The sequence below is a fragment of the Sarcophilus harrisii genome, chromosome 2, assembly GCF_902635505.1.
Source record: "Sarcophilus harrisii chromosome 2, mSarHar1.11, whole genome shotgun sequence".
NCBI classification, from domain to species: Eukaryota; Metazoa; Chordata; class Mammalia; order Dasyuromorphia; family Dasyuridae; genus Sarcophilus; species Sarcophilus harrisii.
This window is the reverse complement of record NC_045427.1, coordinates 208,587,227-208,605,124: the sequence shown is the minus strand read 5'-3', so window position 1 is coordinate 208,605,124 and position 17,898 is coordinate 208,587,227. Positions and strand designations below refer to the sequence as shown.

Genomic DNA, 17,898 nt, shown 5'->3' with positions numbered 1-17,898 from the left:
CTCTTCTGGGTTGACTAGATGATCTCTATGGTTCATTCTTACCACCCAGTCAGATAATCTTGGAAAAGCCAGAGATGGCCAAGTCTGAATGTCAGTTCTGCTATCACAAATCTCAATCATCACTTTCTCACTACAAGATTTGTTCTTACAGTCCTTCTATGTCTCATTCATCCCAATCAAAATGACTGCAGATCCAGCAAGCATAGAGGTATCGTAGAATGTTGGGATGGGGAAAACTCCTCCAGCCCATTTTCTGATCCAGAGGCCTCCAACACAATGTAGGCAAGAAAATCCACAACCTGTTTCAGCAGTGCATTCTTTGCCAATGGACACAGTCAGTGATTATAGTGCTGGACATGAAGTATTGAAGACTTGAGTTTGAATTCTACCTTAGATCGTCACCCAAATAAATCCCTAAGCCAACTCAAATCGCCTCATGAATAAGAGAGGGATAATTATAGCACCTAACAGGGTTGTTGTAAGGATCAAAAAGGATAATTGATGCAAAATGCTTTGCAAACCTGAAAGCTTTATATAAATACTAGCTATTATTACATGTGAAGCTGGGAGCCATCGGTAATGAGGTCAAGAAAAGAGGACTAAGTCTAATGATACTGGATATGAAATTGGGAATTGGGCAAAGGACAATATTAGTTAAACAGTTGTATAAATTGGGTAACTAATTATATAACATGATTTGGTTTGTAAAGTGTTCTGCCTATGTTATATAATAATAATATTATTAATACAGCATTTACTGTGTGTCGTTCTCCCTGCTAAGTGGCTTTACAATGATTATCTCATTAGATCCTCACAACAACCCTGGGAAGTATGTACTGTCATCATTCCAGTTTTATATATGGGAACATTCCAGCTTTACACATGTTAAGCGACCTGTTCAGGGTCATATTGCCATTACATATTTGAGACAGGCTGTGAATTGAAGTTTTCAAATGAAGTGCTCCTCGCTCTTCTATTTGTTATGTCACCTCACTTGGGTTAACAGCATGAAAGAGGAGGTAGGAATACCTTTTAAAAAGCTATTGCAATAATTAAATTCAACAAACTCTTAAGGAACCATAAAGTGAGAACTCAATGTTTTCAGATATTGCATTTGCCTTAAGGTAGTATTCTGTTTAAACTAAAACTTGGCGATCTCTATACAATTTTCTCCATTTCCTTTTCTCCCCTCTGATTTAGAAGCATATTCCATAGCTATCTTGGAATATTTTCCTTTCCCATTTTGTTCACATTCTTTTTAGTTTTTCTGTATATTGATGTTTTAGCTTCCACTTAAAAGAATATAAATAAAGAAGAAATACAATCAAACCACAGTCAATTAATGAGCATTTATTAAGGACTTAGCCAAATACTATACTCAATGCTGGGGATACAAAGAAAAACAAAAGATAGGGCCTGCTCTCAAGGAGCTTACAGTCTAATGGGAGAGAGACCATAAATACAATTATATACAAACTAGTTACAGACAGGATAAATAGAAAATAACCAAATGTGCAAAGGTACTAGAATTAAGAGACAATAGGAAAGAATTAATTCTGGGACTTGAAAAAAGCCAGGGAAACCAGGGAGATGCAGAAGAGCAAAGAGAACATTTTATGCATGGAGAATAGCCAGTGAAAATGCATGGAATCAAGAGATGGAGTGTCTTATTTGAGGAACAATCAGGAGGCTAAAAGAGTACATGAGAGAGTGTAATGTATTGGAAGGCTAGAAAAGTAGGGTTTGAAAGACTTTGAATACCATATTATTCACTTTCCCTAAGAATAAAAAAAGATAGAAATCATCTCAATTTATCTCCATCAAGTCCAGCTACATTTTGACTATGCAAATTTATTATGATTATTACTAACAACCAATAGAAGATATGGGACAATCTAGGGACCTTTTCTCCTTCATTTCCTCTTCCCTAATTGAGAAAATCTGGGCTTTTGTGCTGGAGAAGATTTTGAGATCATTAAAAATGCTGCAAAATTACCAAAACACATTTTTGACCACTGTTTTCCTCCTGTCTAATTCTGGATTGAATTTGCTATTTTTAATTTTCTATCCCACATATATGTCCTCTGCTACTAACTCAATGGACTTAATATTTCATTTGTACATCATTATCTGAACAGAATACAGTTTTCCTCCATTTAATCTTTCCTCTGTGAATGACTGGGATGAAAATCCCTTTTGAGGAGATGCTGGAGAGTCCTTGCGTTTGTTGAATTAACACAAATCCTCCATAAACGAAAGTCTCTATAGGAAAATCACCATCTAGAGGGATTTCCTTCTTTAGGACTCTCCAGATGATATTCTCCATGATTACTTGTAAACACTTTTGATGAGGATATGTCTCCTTATTTAGTGCCTCATGATGTTAATAATTAGAGGGTTATTTACCAGTTATCTCCATGTTTGTATCTGTCTATCAAAGCATTATTTATGATCTTAACATAGTCATGGGAGACTCCTTGTTGGAGCAGAGCATATAAGCTATATTTTGCTTTACCAAATAATTTTTATTTTAAACAATACAATAATTTTTTAAACAATAATTGTAACACACTATTAAAACTGGGTTACCTGGCTAGCAAATGTGACTGTTGACTCTTGATGTTAGTTCTGTAACTGACTGTGTAATGAATGGTGAACAGACACTGAAGTCAAGATGACCCAGCTTTAAGTCTCATACATGCTGACTTTACAATCTTAAATGAATCATTAAACTCTCAGTGTCAAAAGCAACCCTCCAAAGCTATAAATTGCAGAGAAGGTTGATGATTGTCTTTGATAGAAGGATTTTCCTTACTGGGAGTTCTCTGGGCCAATGAAGTCATATTCAAATATGTTCAAATGAACAATGGAATCTTGTTTTCTTTGTTTTGTTTTTTTTTAAAGAAGTCATTTATGTGACAGTTACAATGTGTTCTGTGATAGAAAGTCATCTATGAAAACTTTTTAACTTTCTTCTTAGATTTTCATGAATGATGCCTTCTATACATGTGTTGATTAGTCTTATAGAGATTAGAAAGTATGCACATGGCTCAGTAATTGCTGATGTCCTATAGATTGCCTTTGGGGAGTATTAATTGTGTTTGTGGTTTTTTACCCCTTTCTTTTGGTATGTTACTCTCCCTAAATGGCTTGTAAAACGATCCCTTAATGCTTTCTGGATTGTGTCACCTTGAACAAAACAGAGTCAGCTTACACCATTTTTACTTAAAGTAACTTTTCTAGGAATATAAGCTGCTAAAAGGATGAGGACTGCTCATCTTTTCCAGGGAGATGATACTCTCTTTGAACACCCTTGTTAAAGAATATCAACAGGCTGATGGAGATGCTCTCCTAATTTATATGCAGGCAGTATATTATAGTAGGAAAAAAAAAAACAGAGTTGAATTCAAAGCAATTTGATATTGATTTTCCATATGAAGTCATGCCAAACATTTCCATATTAGCCAAGTTATAAAAGAAAGCAGGCAAAAAAGAAAAAAAACAAAGTTTTTTTTTTTTTTTTTTTTTTTTTTTAAAAGAATGCTTCAATCTGCATTTGGAATTCATTATTTCTCCCTCTTGAGGTAGACAACATTTTTTATCCTGGGTCCTTTGGAATCATCTTGGATCATTGTCTTAATCAGAGTAGCCAAGATTTTTGTAGTTGATCCTCTTTACAATATCACTGTTACTGTGAACAACATTCTCCTGATGCTACTCACTTCACTTTGCATTACTTCATAAAAGACTTCCCAGGTTTTTTTCTCAAACCATCCTTATCATTTCTTACAGCACAATGGTATTCCATCACAATCATAAACAATTTGTTTAGCCATTCCCCAATTATTGGGCATTCCTTCAGCTTCAAATTCTTTGCCACAACAAAAGGGCTGCTATAAATATTTTTTAAACCTATAGGTCCTTTTCCCTTGTCTCTTATCTCTTTGGGATACACTCCTACTAATGATATTGCTGGGTTAAAGGGTATGCATAATTTTATAGCCTTTTGGGTATAGTTCCAAATTGGAAGGACTTAGATCTTGACAAGAAATAGATATATGCAAAATATAAGAGACATTAGCAGCACAGGGGATTAGGAAGGCCTCATGTGAAAGATAGCAGCTGAGTTAAACTTTGAAAGAAACTAGCATATCTGAGAAATAAAGGTAAGGAAAGAGAATACATTTCAGTTGTGGGGGACAGATCCATAAAATGGAAGACAGAGTACTAGATATGAGGAGCAACAAGTAGAAAGGTTTTGCTGGACCGCAATGTGTGTGAATGTGAATGGCGTGCAACAACTGCAAAAATGGGTTGGGGTCAAGTTTTAAAAGATTTCAAATGCCCAACATTTATATTTTCTCCATTGAAGATTACTGAGTAGGATTGTGACAGGATGAGCTTATATTGTTTGTTGTTGGTTGTTACTTTTTGTTTTTATTTTGTTTGTTTTTTAATAAATGTTAATTTGACAGCTATGTAAAGGATGGATTGGAGAAAAGAGAAATTTGAGACAGAGTGCTCAATTAGGTAACTTTTACAATAATTTCAGGAGAGAGGTGATGAGAGCATGAACTAGGATAGTGGTTAGCTGAATGGAAAGAAGAAGACTGATGCAAGAGATGTGCAAATTAAAACAAGATTTGAAACCTGACTGGATATCTGTAGTTAGGAGTCAAAGATGATATTGAGTCTTGAAATCTGGGTGACTAGAAGAATGGTGGTGTCTTCAAAAAAAAAAGATAACTTCAGAAGATGGAAGTGTTTATGGAGTAGGGGGGAAAGAGATAATATATTCTGTTTTAGACATATCAAGTTTGAGATATCTACAGAAGATTCAAATTGAAATGTCCTTTGTGATACAAGACTAGAATTTAGAAGACTATGGTTCATTATCATAGAGATGATAATTCTACTGTGTTGGAGAGGGGTTTGAGAAGAAAGAGAGAGAGAGAGAGGGAAGGAGAAAGAGAGAAAAGACAAAGTTTAGAGGGTACACCACCAGTTAGGGGATGTCTTCTTAATTAAAACTGAGCAAAGGAGACTGAGAAGTAGTGAATGAGGTACAAGGAAAACAATTATCATTAAAACCCAGAGAAAAGAGAGTAACTAGAAAGAAATGGTGATCAACTAAGCCAAAGGCTGTTAAGAGGTCAAGAAAGATGAGAATTGAGAAAAGGGCATCAGATGTGGCAGTTAAAAGATCATTTATGGCTTTGGAAGTTGTAGTTTCAGTGATGTAGTTGTAAATGAGATTGTAGTAGATTTAGAAGAAAATGGGGAGAGAAAAGAAGACAACTAATATTGGCATTTTTTTTTCAATGCATTTAACTGAAAAAAAGGAGAAAAACTATAGGATAGATGCTTTGGGGGATACTATGATCTAGTGAGATTTCGTTTTCTTTGTTTTAAGGATGGAAAATGAATGTTTTAGAGACTTTTGTATTAGTGAATTCTCCCTAGATATTCCCATTAAGATCATCATATTTTGATAGCCATTTTATCATATAATAAAGCTTATTCCTCACTGCAGCCTAGTAAAGTGGTAGTTCAAGTATCATTCTTACTTTATAATGAAGGTAACTGAGGACCCAGAATCAGGACTCTCAGCTGGCAGATATTTCTCTCCTAGATGCTTGTTAGCTATTTAGTTTTCTACTTAAAGGCCACCAAGGGTGTAGTTGATCCTCCAATGTGTGAATGATTAACTGCTGGAATAAAAGTTGTGTGGCCCAGTGGAACACCAGAAATATTAGGACAGATGCTATATTGCTGAAACCCTCTATTCTAGACTGAGTCTGACTCAGGCCAATGTGTTGATAGTTTAGAGCAGGTATTAAAACACAAAGAGATAGATATCCACAAAGATGTCATTCAACAGTTAACAGAAGGAAATTTATTTAGCCATATCAAGGACATACACTGAAGATACCCCAAGCTGATTCAGGTGAGCAAAGCTTCCTTGCCATCTTGATCCTCCAAGAATCAGATCATGCCTTGAGTTATTTGTGATTGTTTTGTACTCAGCCAACTGGAACTTGAGCCAGAATCCTTAGTCTCTTGAGCCAATAAAGTGTTGAGGAGAGTTGTAATACCTTTTCATGAAAAAACTATCTTAGCTTGCATTAAGGCAAGAACTAGATGTGTACATTTAGGCCACAAACTTCAAGGCAATGACTTTGTATCTCTTTTCCTCTCTTGCCATAATCCTGACCATGGCCCGCCTCCTTGCTATGACTGCCTCTGCCTCACCTTCTGTACTCCCAGCTCCATATGATTTCCCTCAGGTTCTCTTCTCCAACTCAGTGGATCTGGATTTCTTTTCAAGTCTGCTTTTTGTAAACTGACTGAAATGATTTAAAAAAAGATTTTTATTGATATCATGTTTCTATTATCAAGCATTGTTTTTTTTCTCCTTAAATCTCTCCCCAAAATAAGAAAAAGAAAAACAATACCCTTATAGAAAATATGCATAGTCAAGCAAAATAAATTCCTATATTCAAAATGATTGTCTCATACTGCCTAGTGAATCCATCATCTCTTTGTCAGAAGATGAGTAACATGCTTCATCATTCATCCTCTGGAATCATGGTTGATTGCATTGACGAGATTTCTTAAATCTTTTGAAATTGTTCAATTTTGCAACGTTGTTATTTTTAAAATTGTTCTGGTTCTGTATACTTCCCACTGATTTAGTTCATACAAGTCTTCCCACTTTTCTCCAACTATCTCTTTCCTCATTTCGTATTGAATAATAGTAATCTATCCTATTCATATAGCATTTCAGTTCAGCCATTGCCCAGGTGATAGATATCTCCTTGGGTTCTAGTTATGTGTGAAAAGACACTGAAAGATTATACAAGGATGTGATCAATCATTGTTCTTCTTATAGTCCTACTCCCTTTCTCATTTACCTTAGGGACTTGTTTGTTCCTCAACTTCCTAGAGTGGCTGTATTTTTATAGTTAATTAAACACTTACTAATTAATTGCCCCTTCTCTGTAATTAGATCCTAGACTTTGAAAAGACCATCAAAGTCTAATGAATAAGATACTAGATTTGGAAGCAGAAAGAAGAACGTTTAAATCCTGCCTTAGATACTTACTGTGTGACCCAAAGCAAATCATTTAATTTGTGTCTCTGTTTCCTTATCTGTAAAATGAAGGGGCTAGACTTGATTGCCTCTCGGGTTCCTTATTGCTCTAAATCTATGATCCTATGAATTTTCTTTCAGTGGAAATTTCAGGCACAGAGGTAGAACAGTAAGAGAGTTCTTTAGGATCAGGTAATCAATAAGAATTTATTAAGTATTTATTTTATGTTTCAGGCTTGCCTTGATGATAGTTCATATTCTGATTACATACTGTAAATGAATAGTGCATACATCATGTATGTAAATGAATAAGTGCATACAAGATACACACAGAGAAGAATGAAACCAATTTCAGAGGGAAGGCACTGAGGGACAGAAGAGATAGAAGACCTCCTATAGAATAGATTTTAAATGACTTTTGAAGGAAGCCAAGCAAGCCAAGATGCAGAGGTGAAGGAACTGTCTTTTGCAGGACCTTCTTGACAATAGATCCTATTGAAAACTGCCCCTTCTGACAAACTCTGAAGAAGAGCAGATGCTAGGTCCCATCACTGATCTGACGGCTCTGAAGTTCTACTGCTTCTAGGGTGCTACAGATCATATTGAAAGAAGTGGATTCTCTTTGACATCAGGAATAAATTCAAATCTGTCAAATTATTTAATTTAATGTAAGTAGCAAAGCAAGGAGAAACAGATCTGGAAAAAGGAAACATTGAAGGATGTTTGCTCATCTAGAAGGGAAAATTTGTATAATGTATAGGAAGGCTTTATATACAGATTCATAACACTTTAGAACCAGAAGAGACCTTAGGACATAGAGCACAGAATGTTAGAACTGAAAGAGCTCTTGGGACTTGGAAAGCCAGAGCTGGAGGAAATAGGAGCGCTGTAAAGGGACTTAGAAGATATAGTTTCAAATGTAGAAGAGACACTAAAGATAACTTATCTCAAGTAGATTGGTCCAACCTTTTCATTTTACAGAAAAGGAGATAAGGTGAGAGAGATTAAAAAGGTACTTGTCAAAGTCACTTTGTGGCCACCTTGGAGCTAAAGTGATGATCATTGCGTGCTAGGGAAGGGAACAAACTTTGGTAAGGTGGCCTTAATAAAATTCTATTTTTGCTTCTATTATCCATGTTATACAATTATTTTGAATAAGTCATTCTGTCTTTGCTAATGTCAGTAATGACCTAGAGTAAATAAAATTGTATATGAATTTCACAAGAGTATTTTCATCCTTTATATCTTTATTGCAGATAAGTCAACATTGTCATATTTCAATAGATGTAGGGAAGGAATAAGATCTTGCTTAATTAACAAATGATGACCCTTCATAGGTTCATGACTTTTCTCATTTCCTCCGATACTATTTTTTGTATTACTCACTTGGGTCTTTGAGAAGAATAGAAATTTTGGTTGAAGGAAGCCAAACGGTGGTTGGGCACCCAGGAAACTGTCTTATGAGCCAATCAAAGTCAGAAGATGTCTGGGCTGGAAAGAACTTTAGAACACAAAATGTAGGAGATAACTGTAGGAAGGAGACATAACATTAAACATAGATGGAATATTAGAGACCATTCACTCCATCCTACACAATTTTCAACCAAGGAAATCTCAGTGCTATCTTTGTACCCCAAGGCACCTAACATAATTTCTCAAACATAGTAGATGCTTAATTAGAGTTTGCTGAATGAATTGCCAATCAATAAAGGATCAGTGATTGGCTCAAAGTCATATTAGTGACAGAGGCAAAACTCAGGACCAATACTTCTGACCCCCAGGCCAGTGCTCTTTCTACTATACCATCTTTCCGTGTGAAAGTGTTCTGAGAAGCCTAATGGCCTATGCAATTGTAACATACTATTAAAACTAAGTTAATTGGCTAGTAGATATGACTGTTGACTCTTAAGGCTAGGTCTATAAACTGAATGGAAAAGCCGGATTCCAGTTTCCCATGGCACACGAGGCATGGTGTCTGCCATGGCCCTCCACATGAAAGTCCCATTAGTCAGTGCTTAGACTGGAAAACTAAGAATCTCCTCCCTTCCCTTCAGGGCTTCAACCGTCTGCAGGCCCAGCAGCCCAGCCCCAGTGGGAGTCAGTCAGCCTCTTTCCTTCCTCCTCATATCTTTATTGTTGTTGTTGTCAGGGGAAGACAATAACACATAAAAACAGGAGAAAGAAGGAAAGGGGAGAGGGGTAGGGAATATCCTCTAACTTTCCGCTTCCAACGTCATAGAACATCAGAGCAAGGAAGCACCTTACGGGTCACTTCGTTTTACCCTCGAGTTTTATAGAAGATCAGGACTAAGACACGACAACTGGTTTGCCCAAGGTCACATAGCAGAGCTCTAACCTGTGTTTCCTGTCCCCGAGTCCAGGGCCTGTCTCTCTATCCTGAAGGATTGCAGTTCTTGCCCTTGTCCACCTCCCTGAGTTTTTGTGAGGGAAGTACTTTGTAAAACTTGGAGGGTTACAAAAATAGGAATTATTCTTATTTTAGAACTGCCCTCTTCTTTCCACTGAGAGGTAGGATGGTATAATAGATGGGGCCCCCAGGAGATTGAGAGTCAAGAAAAAGAATAACTGCCATTTATAAGATGTTTTAAGGTTTGCAAAATGCTCTACATGTGTTAGCTCATTTAGTCCTCATTAGAGTACTGTAATGCTGGATTTAAGTAGAGCCATAATTAGCCCCATCTTATAAATAAGGAAATCAAGCTATAAAAGGAGTGAGGCAGGATTTGAAATTGCCTCCCTGCTTCAGCCTAGCATACTATCTACTATGCAGTCTAATTGCTTCCAGAAGACCTGGGTTCAAGTCCTGTTTCAGATCCTCAATAGTTGTATGACCTTAGGTAAGGTTTTCAATCCTTCAGTTCCTTGGTTTCTTTATCTTTAAATGAGGGAGGTGAACTCTTTTCTGAAGTTCTTTTCCAATTTTGAATTTGTGATCTCATTCCTTCTGTTTTCCTCTCCATTTTTATTCCATCATTCTTTTCATTTCCTATTTCTATATGTCTTTGTCCTCTTCTCTGAAGGGATAATTTCATTCTTTTAACCTCTTCCAAATTATCTTTTTTAATATATGTCCTTCTGCAATATGTCACCTATAACCCACCAAGTTAACTCTACCCCACCAGGTTATGTCTTAGGTAGGAGTGAGGAAAGCTAGTTGATTATTTTAAAAGTTTCTTCAGTATTCCTCTCTTTATAGAGCATGAGCTCTGATTTTTAAATCAAATTTGTTTGTAGTGTTCTTTAGTTGAGGGAAGAGAAGGATGGTGTAGGATTTTCTATTGGATTTTTAATACCAACAAAGAGAGACTGAAAAATGTAGTAGGTTTATTGACCTTTCATTTATAAAACTAAGATTAAGGAGTGGAAATGAGTCAGAAGCAAATAGGCTCACCTCCCTGAAAACTTGTTGAAGGTTTGGACCTTAAGGGAAAAAAAGACTTAGCAATATGACTCAGGATGGTTTAAATGACCTTCCCTAAATGATAGTTGATACTTCTTGGGGACTGAGCCACCTGATTCCAAAAAAGTCTTCCAAAAAGTGTAAAAATATCATCGTTGTTGAATTGTTTTAGTTGTGACTGACTTTTCATTCTCTTTCGGGGGTTTCTTGGCAAAGGTACTGGAATGGTTTGCCATTTTCTTCTTTAGACCATTTTAAAGATGAGGGACTGAGGCAAACAGGGTTAAGTGATTTGAATACCAAAAAACTGTGTCTTAACATGGCTTGCAAATATACTTATTTACCACTCCCACTTATTAATGTCAAACATATTTCTTTCCTCCTTAAAACAACATCAAGAATCTTTCTGGAGTTCTGATACTCACAGCTCCCTGTTTTGAGGAGGGAGAACTGTGCTTCAGGTGGTAGAACTAAGAGAGCATGAATAATTTGTTTAGATGCTAGGTCTCAGATCTAGAATGGGGGAAACTGGGAAAGCTGAGCACAAAATTTCAGACAAGGAAGATCTAACAATTATTAATGAGAAACTAGGAAGAAGATCAGACACCAGACAAGATCAGCCATAGGAACTAAATCTGAAACTCTATCATGATTAGTCTGATGAATTTGCATAGTCCAGGCTCTGTGTATGGACATCTCCCTTCCTCTCCCATCTATAACTTATTGTTTGATAAGGCTAGGATACCTCCTTCCCCTAGAAAGTGCCCCTAAACCTTCGGATCTGTTTTGTGTAAAAGGTGAAAGATCACACAACAGGTAAAGAGCATAGAGTTCTTGGCTAACTTTCATACACCATAATGTAGCCCATAACTTTCTCAAAATAGGAAATGTCCCCAAGGCATCCAAGAATAATACTTCCTTGACCATGAAGTTAAGATTTGGCTGAAAGACCTGGAGTTGTTTAGCCTAAAAGTGACTCACAGGGGATGGGATAGCTAACTTCAAGTGAAGAACAGATATTATTCTTATTCTTCTTGATTCCAGGGACAGAACTAGGAGCCATGGGTACAAGTTACAAAGAATAATATATTGCTTTGGTACACGGAAAATCTTACTAACATTAGATCTATCTGAAAATGAAATAGGCAACCTTGCCAGATATTTTTTCTTCATTAGAGTTTTTAGAGCAAAGAATGAATAACAATTTCTTGGGTGTTGTAGAAAGAATTCTTGTTCAAGTATGGGTTTTTTAGATGGCCTTTGAGGTCCCTTCCAACTTTGAGATTCTATGAATTCTTCTTACTTATCATTACTGATAGAAGAAGTTGAAGAATCAGGGGTGGAAACCTAGGAATTTATGGGTTTTCTAGAACAGTGATGAATATAATACTAGCTCTTTATAGTCTTAGTGGACTTTAGTCAAAAGGCTACCATCATCATCAGTATTTTTGGGGAAAGCACAGCATTCTCATTAGCCCATTTCTAAAAAGTCATCTAGTCTGGAGTTTCCAGGTTCATAGGCAAACTTAGATACTGACCTTCAAGGATTCATCAGGGTTTTATGACCATTGACCACACATTTATTTATGGTCTTGAGAGGCTTTAAGTTAGTCCAAGTCCTCCAGGATAGCTTCCAACTCTTCTAGGCAATAGTAGCCTAATGAAATGGTTCTTAGAAGTATGAAGGATGAAAATAAATTGGTAGAATCGGTAGTTGATAAAAATGATATATTCTGGGTGGAAGTGGGAAACGCTTTGAGGAAATAGTGTCTTTTAATGAAGGACAATTTACCTGATAGCATTTTGTGCCCCAGAACAAAAATGATTCTCCTCCCAATCCTATTCCTGCTTCGGAACTTCAAAACCTGGCTGTCTCATCCTGGATGTTCCTTCAGCAACCAAGGCCTCTTGGATAGAACTTCCAATCATTCCCATGGCTTCCCAACATGAAATATCCCTCTGTAAGGCTCATCTTCTTTTTGCATTGGTGAGTTCCTCCTAAAACCTCCTTAGAGTTCCAGTTTACCTTCATCTCCGTCCCAACCCTGTTTCTGTCTTCTGAACTTCAAAATCTTGCTCTTATTAAATGCAATCTCCTTACAGGCAGGAACTATCATTTTCTTTACTTGGATTTCTCTTCCCAATATTTAACACAGTCCTTGGTACATACTAAGTACTTAATAAATATTTGTTTCCTTTCTTCCTTCCTCTTTCTCATTTGGCCATTATTGGAGACATGTCACACACTGGCAAGAAGGATCTTAGAAGGCAGAGTGTAGGAAAATATGGACTAGAAATAAGGAGCAGTGATCTACAAAGGGAGGTAAAGTGATCAGGTAGATCATAAAGCTGGAACATTTCCAGGAGGAGCAGTAACTCTTCTTCCATAGTAACTTTGTGCATAGAAATGCACAAAAGGAAGGAAATAAATTATTTTCATCAAAATATTCACCACCACCCTCATGGTATCCTGGCAATGGAACTGTACAGGTTGGTAGTAAAGCCCAGAGCTACCAAAGACCAGTGTAATAGCAGCACTTTAAATTTTCCTATCAGGTCCTTGACCCAGATGCTGACCACATGTAACCAGAAGTTAATAGTGTACTTCCTATAATCCCGGACCACCAAAGGTAGTTTTTTCCCTACCTTCCCATGATAAACTATGGACTAATTCTGAAAGAATTAAAGCCCTTCCATCTGTCTGTACCCAGGAGTGGAAACACATATTGAAGAGTCCATCAGAAAGAGAAGGTTGGATTTCATACAGGGTGGACAAATATGTCAAAGAGGAGTTATCCTGCCATAGTGACTACTAAATTCTCCTCTCTCTTAACTTTGGCAGGTTGGGCTGAGGGATTGCTGCTCCATATCAAAGCTCACAAATTCAGGTCTGCATATAAGACTTCAGACTGAGTTGTGTTACCATGCAATATGTTAACAAATCTTCCTGTGTCTTAGATGAAGGTGCTTAAGATTGTAGTGACTTGTCTGGGTCACCAGTAAATCCTGGACTTCTTGGGGATTGTAGAATCATGCTTCCAAAGCTGTCTTAATTGTGCTTTATCCCTTTTTGAAAACTATCGTTCTGCACTGGTAAAGAAAGTGTAGAGAAGAAATAGGCTGATTTTAATTTAATTCAAAAGGTTTATCCCCTATTAGAGGAACACAGGCTCATGGATTCTAAGCCAGAATCATCCATTCATTCATTTATTGAACATTCAAACATTTATTAAGTTCCTACTATGTGCTAAACATTATGCTAAGCTTTCAAGGAGCTCGGATCCTAATGATAGGAACAACCTATAAATAGCCATGTGCAAATAAGATACAGGAAATGCTGAGGATAATCTCAGAGAGAAGGTGTTAACATTTAGGGAGATCAGAAAAAGCTTCTTTATAGAAGGTGTAACTTTAGCTGAGACTTGAAAGAAGTTAGAAGGTAGAAGGAAAAGAGAGAACTTTCCAACCTTTGGGACTATATGGTAAAAATAATAATTGGTTTTGGGAAATATAGTGTCCTGTGAGAATAGTAAGGAAGCCAGTACTGTCCAAGTGCAGAGTATATAAAAAAGGTAAGGTGTAAAAAGACTGGAAAAACAGGAAAAAGGCATTTGTGGAAGAAGCAGTTATCAATCCACAATAGAGTGATGATCATGTCCAGTGAACCACCTCTAAAAATAATGCACCATAGACCCATCATGATCATAGGGCCTATTTATGTTGGGATGGTCTCCATTTTCTAAGGTTCATTCTCAACTCATTATAGCATACAAGGTACTCCCAAGAATTCAGTCTCTTTTTGGTTAAATTGGTATTTTTCCAACTTTGTGTGTAAGTGGTACCCAAATTACCATGGTTCCTACTAAACGGATATTTTTGTGTTCTTTGTGGAATAAACAAATGTCTTTCAAATATAGAACTAATATAGATCTGATAGATCAATAATTAAGACACTTGATATCTATTGGTGAAGAAATAATAGCCCAAACTTTAGAGGCAAGAAATGGAAAGGGATGACTCTCACTCTGGGCCCTTTCTAGATAGCCTTTCCCCCCACTCTCCCATTGTGTGGTCCAGTTGGGAAACCAAGCTTAACAATAGCGTATTTGCCCACAAGAATCCTTCTTTTAACCAATATTCTAAAAGAATCAAGTGGGACCAGATACTGCCTCATTGCCTGAGTTCCTTTGGATCAGCCACTAGAAGTACATAGCTGCCAGATTGGATTCTGAAAAGACAGATTTGAAGTATTCCCTTAATACAGAGGCTCCATATAATCAGAGTTGTCAGAAGTATGAGTGGTTTTCAGCTTGTGAATTCATCCTTTACTAAGTTCATAGGATCCCCAAACAAATGGGTCTCATTTCGAGTCTCTCTGGAAAGAATAAGCCCTGGCCCTATCTGATAACCAAGACTCTGTGTTGTTTGTTATGTCTTTAAAGAGGTCTTTACAGATTTGCTGGATATCAGAATCAGAATTCTGAGTTTTCTGTCATGGGAATAATTTTCCTTGCTCATGGCCTTACCCATTGTAGAAGTAGGTAGTGATTAATGAGAAATCACTAGGCCAAAGCTGTTAGGTAATTTATAGAGATTATAGTTTAAGGTACATTGAAATCTGGGCCAAGAACTCAGACAATCCTTGAGATTATCTAGGAAAAAAATATCCTTCTGGAGCTCAAGGCCAACAACTGATTGAAAGACTGTTTGTTAGTGCATTATCCAAAAGGAAGCCATTATTTTTCTCCTTGACCAGTAATCGGCTGAACCTGGATTCTGGGTGGGTCATTTAGGACATAATTCAGCTCGGTTGGGAGTTCTATAATTTGTTATGACTGTATCTTGGTGGGATAGAGACAAAGGAAGTCTTATATATTCTTGGGCTATCCACTGAAGGGGATTGTGGATACTGTTATCAGAAGGTACATACAATACTTATTATGTATCTAATTTATATTTTAACATATTTAACATCTACTGGTCATCCTGCCATCTGGGGGAGAGGGGAGGGGGAAGGAGGGGAAAAATTGGAAGAGATTTGGCAATTGTCAATGCTGTAAAGTTACCCATATATATAACCTGTAAATAAAAAGCTATTAAAAAAAAAAAGAAAGAAGGTACATACAAAATGTCACATCTCCAAAGGGATGGAACGTGGCAGGACCAACAGCAATTTACACCAAGTCAAGGTCTTAGTGGTGCTCTCATTTGGCTTAGCAAAGTTATTTGGGGGGAAAACAAGATCTGAGAATAGGATTTTAGACAAGGAAGGATGAGAACCTGGAGCAGGGAACCCATAACTGTGACATCAAGTTTATAAGAACTAGGAGCTTTCTCTCTTTCTTAAGTGATTGACAGAATTTGTCTGTTCAGGGATCTCTGATCTATGGAATATTCTGGGAAGAATGGGCTCTACTAATATCCTATAACTGGGCCAACAGTGAAGCCCAGAAATTCTCCAGTGGGTAGAAAGAATTGTGGACCATTCTATAGTGGACTTTGGATGCAGGAGATCTGGCTTCAAAATTCTACCCAGCCTTTCTTCCTACTTCTGTAAGAAGGATAGATCACTTTGCTTTCTAATCTTTAATTTTTTCACTCTGTAAAATGTGAGTGATTACTTCTTTATGGTCCATCTCAATGTCCTTTAAGCCATAAAGTGCTATATTACAATTGTTTTCCTTATTATTTTTGTAATAGGGAAGCATGGTGTGGTAGATAGAGAGCTGATCTGAATTCAAATTCTGCCTTTGTCACATCCCTGCTAAATGACTCTGGGCAGGTCATTTAATCTCTCTAAGTCTATAAATTATAGAAAGAGTATTGATTCGAATTCATAGAGGATGTTCCTCACTGGCCCTCCTTGCACTGATGAATTTCCAGGCCCAATCCCCATACCCTCATGAAGTATTACTGCTTATTATGTGAGTCTGGACAAGCCACTGACCATCCAAGTCTCAGGTTTGGATCTGTAAATATTATACCTATTTTACAGAAATTGTAGAACTAATAAAGGGTGGGCAGGCAGGTGGTGCAGTGCATAGAATGACAGATATGGAGTCAGGAAGATTCATCTTCTTGAGTTCAAATATATCCTCTGATACATACTAGCTGTGTGATCCTGGACAAGTCACTTAATCCTGTTTGCCTCAGTTTCCTCATCTGTGAAATGAGCTGGAGAAGGAAATGGCAAGACACTCCAGTATATTTCAAGAAACAAAACAAATCAAAACAAATATGGTCATGAAGAGTTGGATATATGGCTACCCTTTTTCTCCATTCACAGTCCAGACATCTTTCCTAGTCTAGACATCTTTCATCCCATACAAACTACTGGACTTCTGTGAGGTCCAGAGAGGTTTAATTATTTGCCTAAATCTTCTCCCTGTTTCAAATACCTCCTCATTTGAGGCCATCTTCCACTCCAAGAATCTTTCTGAAAGTATAAATATGGCACTTATCATCTCCTGACTCACAAATTCTAGTGATTTCCAATTACCTTCAGGATCTAATATGAAATCTGTTTGTTTTTAAAAGTGTTTCCTTAAGACAAAAATTTGTGTAGCAGCCCTTTTTGGTGAAGGTAAATAATTGGAGACTGAGGAGATGTCCATCAGTTGGGCACTGGCAGAGCAAGCTGTGGTATATCACTGTGACGAAATACGATTGCGGAATAAGAAAAATGGAATGGTTTCAGAAAAAAACTCAGAAGACTTAGATGAACTGATGCAAAGGGAAGTAAGTAGAACTAGGAGAACATCGTAAACAGTAGCTATTGTTGTTTATCTTTCATTCTCTAAGAGGACTATAACATCAGAGAAGTGATGCCATGACATGCATGTGAATTGGATCTGAGTAAGGGAAAGCTGTGCAGGGTTATCAGTATTGTTTCCCTTCAGAACCATCTGGGTTCAATGGCAAGATAATAATCAAGACAACTAGAGATGGTCCTGGATGAACACAGTAATAGTGATATTTTAGCAATTATCAACTATGAAAAAGCTACTCCAATCAATACAATGATCCACAACAATCCCAAAGGTCTCTTAAAGAAAAATGCTATCTGTCCTCCATAGAGAGAACTGTTGAACTCTGAGTACATGATTGAAGCGTACTATTTTCACTTAATTTTGCTTGATTTTTTTGAGGGGGCAACATGGCTAACATGGAAATATATGACTTTACATATATAATGGACATTGTTTGGCTTCTCAATGGATTAGGGAGGAACTAGAGAAAGGGAGAGAATTTGAACTCAAAATATAAATATGAAAATCAAAAGTAAAATAAGGCATTCCCTTGTCCTTTCCAATCTTCTATTCTATGATTCATTGATTCACCAACATTGGTCTCTTTATTGTTATTTCTACACAATACTCTATCT

The 17,898-nt window shown here is 36.9% G+C and overlaps 1 long non-coding RNA gene across 1 annotated transcript in view; it reads left to right on the top strand.

Annotated features, from left to right (window-relative positions):
- Positions 1–4,964: 4,964 nt before the first annotated feature.
- LOC116421494 overlaps positions 4,965–17,898 on the top strand; it is a 55,813-nt gene continuing 42,879 nt past the window's right edge. Inside the window, exon 1 of the long non-coding RNA XR_004231868.1 lies at positions 4,965–5,947. This is a non-coding gene — a long non-coding RNA (uncharacterized LOC116421494). The remainder of the gene's footprint in view (positions 5,948–17,898) is intronic.